We start from the raw sequence: 6,289 nt of genomic DNA on the forward strand, positions 1-6,289 counted from the left end.
TTTAATACATGTAAAGCACTTACGACATTGTCTTTACATAACATTCATCGAATGTTAATTTCTATTATTGTTGTTGCCATTAATATTCAAGCAGTTACTTTGTTAGAATGGTATTGAAAAAAATGACTACTACTGTTTTATAGCTTGCATAAGAACTGCTTCTACTGTTTGAATGCTAAGAGACATTTTGCGTGATCATGAAAAACAGTAAACATGATGTAGATAAGAGTTTCCTAGTAAATTGTCTGATGTTCTCATTCAAATGAACCATTGTAAAGAGAAATATATTTATGTATCTATCCCAAGGTAAAGACACTGGGAAAAAAAATTTCTTTATACTGTTTTCCTTGGCACTTTCAGAGATACAGCCTTTTCCTTTCCATTGACTAGAAAAAGCTCAGTTCCTTAAATCTGATCAGGAAAAGTGGCTTGCTTCCTTTTAAAGTTTATTCTTTATCTTTCTCCCTCTCTTTTGCTACTGCTAGAGAATCAGTTCAAAATAAAGGCCTTTCTCATGAAATCTTACGCAGCGGTAGAGTTACATTATTCACACTTAGTTCAAATGGAGTTTATTACAACCAGAAAAGTTATGAAAGGTGTGGTTCCCAGGGGGATTTGGCCTTCCACCAAATAAATCATTCATGATGCGCAAGGTTGCATCCTTGCCTCTCCTCCGCACCGATTTCGTTGTAGGAGTCTTTACTGCCAGCATCTCTGCCCACACGCTGATTTAACGACGGAAGCCCCAAGTTCAGAGATCAGCAGTTTCTTGCTCTGACAGTGATGATGTCCTCCCTTTCATCATACATTGTGAATTCTGTCAAGGCTTATTATTATTATTTTTAATCACAATTCATTAGGCAATTCAATCTCTACTCAGATTCCTTAATGAATCATTTCTTTACTCAAACAGCTTTTCTGACTTCCCATTTACTTTGCGATGGTTTGAAATGACCATCTTTTATTATGAATACCCTTGACTTCCTCCCCACCCCACCCCCCCAGACTTTGAATTGCTTTCTTTCCTCTCTCTTGTTATATGGGAGCTCATTCATTTTGCAGCTTCTGCTATGAAAAAGCATTATTCTGCTGCTTCCCATGCTATTTGTTTCCCTGCCTTATTAATAGTTAATCTTATAAATGCCTCTGCTCGCATTGCAATTGCAGTTGTCCTGAGTGCAATTGCAGTTGTCCTGCCAGAGTTGAGGGTAGGGCAGCTGGGGGAGCTGCTCAACTGGACAAATTGAGAAAATGAGGGAAAGATGTTTTGAGTGCCCTTTGTCTCTTCTCTTGGGAAACAACTCCTCCAACTCTTGAAGTTGTGCTCCTCCCGTTTTCATTTCCCCAGCCAATGTTCTTTCTCTGTCTTAAGATCCTTGTATCTCTGAGAAACTAATTTTCATTCCGGAGTTAAGGATCTCATGTTACTTCTTAATTTCCACTATAGGAGGTCTGACAATTAAGTTTCCAAACTTGTTGCAACAATGTTGCTAACTTTTTTTTGGTATCAGAAGGATTATTCGTTATGAATTTGTACCAACTGGACAAACAGTTAACCAAGTTTACTATTTGGAAGTGCTGAAAAGGCTGCATGAAAAAGTTAGACAACCTGAACTTTCCATCAACAATTCATGGCTCTTGCATCACGACAATGTACCAGCTCACAGGGCACTGTCTGTGAGGGAGTTTTTAGCCAGTAAGTAAATAACTGCATTGGAGCACCCTCCCTACTCACCTGATCTGGCCGCCAATGATGTCTTTCTTCACTCGAAGATAAAGGAAATATTGAAAGGAAGACATTTTGATGACATTCGGGACATCAAGGGTAATATGATGACAGCTCTGATGACCATTCCAGAGAAAGAGTTCCAAAATTGCTTTGAAGGGTGGACTAGGCACTGGAATCGGTGCATAGCTTCCCAAGGGGAGTACTTCAAAGGTGACCATAGTGACATTCAGCAATGAGGTATGTAGCACTTTTTCTAGGATGAGTTTGCGAACTTAATTGTCTAACCTTGTGTATGAGGGCCATATGAAGAGAGCCATATTCCTCCCAAGGAAATGTGAGTTGAACATCCAGGTTCCTGAGATGGATACTGTGTCCTTTCAGTCATATTAATAGGTAGTTATGTACTCTGTGTGGGGGTCTTTATCCCTACTCTTCTTCCTTCACTTCCTTACAGGGCTCTTCTGAGAGCACTGTCTCAGCATCACTTGCGCAGGAATGCGCCTTAGGCTCTGTTTCTGGGGAACATGACTGAGGCCCTAAGCTTTTGCTTGAGGGCCTAACCAGCAAAGCATGAGACCTAAAAGGGAGGAGGGACATTTCGTGCAGAAAGAATTTGGTATTTCAAATTAAAAAAAAAAAAGCATTGAAACGCTCATAATGGAGAAAGTCGTAATTTTCACTTGTTTTTTTTTAATTTTTATTTTGAATTATACTGGGCAGGGCACCTACTCTCTGGAGTGCTTAGTTACTCGACGTCTTTATCAAGCATTGGTAGTAGGAAACGGAATCTATTGCACACTCCTATTTGTTTTTCATTCATTCAAAACTGTACACTTCTGTGGGGTCCTGAAAGGAAAAAAATATATAAGTGATAGAATTCACAAATTTAACCACGTGTGACTCTCATAACTACAAATGAATCTTCTGAAAGGAGTGCATTGGTGAGTTGCCAAGTGTCAATGCCCACTGTAGGGATTTTGCGCTTGGCCACTGTAGAAGCACATTCTGGTCCAGGGAGGTATGGCAGGCTGTGGTATTTTCTGTGGATGAAAGGGGGTCAGACCACTTCCAGGACCGGTCAGACTGTGAGCTTGTTTTGCTGGCCATCCTGTCTACAAACCTACCTCAAAGACAGAGAAAACCCAAAGAGTTTATCCTTTAATGGCAGCAGGTTTCTGATGGACCGTGAGGCTGTTCAAATTTTAGATGATCCTCTTATTCCACGCGCTATGTCTCTTTAGTTTTCCACCTCCCGGAGCCATGTCTGTCTGTGCTCACATCTCACATTTAAGGCAGCTAGATTCACCCAGGCCAGGCACACTCTCTGTTCATAACATTGACTCCCCTTCTTTGTCTTCATTCTGCGTCTTCTGTGGCTCTGCACTGAATGAAGGTTTATGCCCCATCTCTGATCTGCCTGTGGACCCTCTCATTTGCTCTTGGTATTTGGATTCAGTTGATTTGATTCCTTATTCCTCCTTTACTCACCCCTCTTCCCTGCCTCCTCACAGGAGCTCGTACAGATGGATAATCCACCGGCATTGGCTCATTCTTCACGCAAACCACTGCCTTCTAATGTCTGGGACAATATCCTCAGTGTATCCTTTATAATAGAATAAAACAAATAGAACACAAGGAAAGCCACCAAACAAGTGGGGGGCTTTCCACTGCCAAGCTCGCAAATAGATGAATAGATTAGGGCCTTAAATTCTACCACTTTGTTCCAAGGACGGTGAGATCCCCGTGGGATGAAAGGTGAGCTGATTTTGTGAACCTCTTCATTGACCTCATCTTGTCAACCAGGGTTTCTCACTCGGTTTTTCTTTTATGACTATATCTACCTAGCTATCTTTTATTGCATACCTACTACGTGGCAGGCACTGTGCCAGATACTTGTAGAGTCATTATTTTTAATCCTTATTGCTGCATACAGGGATAGGTATTATCTCCATCCTGCAAATAAAGTTGTTGTTTAGCAAGGTTAAGATCAGACATTAAGTGACAGATTTGAATATAAGCCTACATATGTCTGACTTCCAAGCCTATATGCTATCATTTCCCTTTTTATTGTCCTCTAACTACTCACTCAGCCTAGCTACTATCCATTTGCAGAGTTCCCTGAATTAATTATTTATTGCTGCATCATAAGCTTAGTGGTTTAAAACAACACACATTTATTATCTTACAGTTTCCATGGGGCAGGAGTCTGGCCATGACTTGGCTGGCTCCTTTGCTCAAGGTCTCCAAAACTGCAATCGAGGCATCAGCTGGACTTTGTTCCTTTCTGGAACTTAGTGTCCTCTTCCAAGCTGTTAGCAAAATTCATTTCCTTGCAGCTGAATGACTGAGAGCCCTCACTTCTTACTAGCTGTGGCTGGTGATTACGCTCATATGCTAAAGGCCGCCCTTTCCACCAGCAGCTCATAGTGAGGCTGTTTGCGTCTTGAAGGGAAGCAGGAGAGTCTCCTTCTCCAGTGAGTTACCATGGAGTCTCACAAATTTAACCTAATCAGAGCAGTGACATCCCACACCTTTGACTATTCTGTTGGTTAGAAGCAAGTCACAGGTCCTGCCCACATTCAAGGAGAGGGTATCCTATGGGGCATAGATTATGGGGGGGGGGGTCACATTAGGGTGTTTCTGCTTCGCTCCCTCCCCAAAGTTCTCACAGGGCTGCCGATGAAGGTTAGGAAAGTCTATCCAGGGCACAAGAGATGAAGTCCCTGCTGTTCCTGCTGGTTCCAGCTGCCATTTTCCTCCCCTATTTAAGTGGAGAGTTTATTATTTATCGATTTTGCTGGGGGAGGGTGACAATTTGTCCATCAAATGCTTTGGTACCAATGATGAAAGGCTCTTTATAAAGCCACACTACATTTTTTGTTCTTTCCCAAAAATGAAAAATAGAAAGAAGTGATCTGTTGCTAGGGAAACCACAACCTTTCACTGTGCTTATTTAGAAAAGAGACGTATTCAAGACTCTTCACTGTAGGAACAGAGATTGTGCTTTATGTTGGTGAGAACAAACAAAGAAAAAGTATTATTCCTCTCAAAACAAAATCCGTTATCTCTTGTCTTGCCGAAAATATTTTATTCTTGGGGGTTCAATTCAAAACGCACCCCTTTATTTCCCTGCTATTTTTCTCTTGTTTGCATATAAAACTTCCTTTGAAGTCAGCAGAATCTTTGGGTTTGAGGAGAACACGAGAAGCTGCAGGGATACAGGGCAAGCTAGCAAAAACCCATTCCAGAATGGCATGGCTGAGAAGCTATGGGATCTCCCCCTCCGGTCTAGAATGTGCCTGGCAACTAAGTCAAGCAAGAGTCTCAGAGCTTTTTTTTTTTTTTTTTTTTTTTTTAAAGTAGTGAATGAATCTTTAAAATATGCTTTTGATCAAAGAAGATAGACACAGAAAATACAACTTGTAAAATTTCATGAATATAAAGTTCAAGAACAGACAAGGTAGATCTAATGTTATAGACGTCAGTATAAGGATCAAGTGACTGGGGGAAGATACTGACAGCAGAAAACTTTCTGAGTTGTTAGAAATACTCTATCTTGACAAGGCAGGTAGTCACAGAGATACAGACTTGAAAAATTCATAGAGCCCAACAATTAACATTTGTGCATTTCACTATATGTCCTTTTTTCTTTAAATTAAAAAATGCTTACACTTTTAGTTGAACATTCAGAGCATTTTTTAAAATAACTTCTCCCTCTTAGTACATCATCAGACTCCTTCTATTACTGCTTAAACGATCACATTCTGGTACAGATACCAGTGGCTCAAGGACACTTTTAAAAGGGCAGTTCTATTTTTAGGTGTCTGAAATTTTAGCTAAAATGTTTTGATCTGGTTTGACTGTAAACACTGTCTTCGCAGACCCCTTAGATCCAAGTCTTCTGCTTCGTGGCCGATAGGAGGTTCCTTCTTCCAGCGTCGGGTGAGTGGGCTCATTGAGCACAGGCCTCCAATCTGCAGGGCCCGAGCGCTGCCATCTCTCGAGGTCCCGTGGAGCTAGTCGTTAGAATCTCTAGGGATTTTCTGGGGCTATTTTACTCGTGAAGGTGTGGACAGAGACAGGATGGGGCAAGGAGGATATAATACCTAGGTCTACAGACATAGTGCTACATACCAATGGCGTGTGTCTGGGAACATGACCTTGCTTAGCCTCATGGAAAGTCTAAACATGAAGAGAAAAGGCATCTGAAAATTGAGGAGAAGATTATTTTGGATTGACCTTGCATGCAATTTGTATGCCACTCACTCTACTAATTTTGCTATAGGAAAAATATTCCAAAGCGGATTTTATCGCTTCTCTTCCTAGCTAAGGAGTTGTGTGTTACTGAGGATTGTTCTCCCCTGCTCCTTCATTGGCCCACCGTCATCAGGGCGCTGGGAGGAGGGATGTGGACTCAGGAACCCGAGTTATCCAAACCCCATCTGCTGGGCAAGCCGAGCATTGCAGAGGGTTAGCTGCAATGTGAGCTGTAGACAGTCAACTAATAAAGGAAATGATTGCTTTATTTCTTCTATCTATTTTAGAGGTCCCTTTCATATA

The sequence above is a fragment of the Rhinolophus ferrumequinum genome, chromosome 18 (assembly GCF_004115265.2).
Source record: "Rhinolophus ferrumequinum isolate MPI-CBG mRhiFer1 chromosome 18, mRhiFer1_v1.p, whole genome shotgun sequence".
NCBI lineage: Eukaryota > Metazoa > Chordata > Mammalia > Chiroptera > Rhinolophidae > Rhinolophus > Rhinolophus ferrumequinum.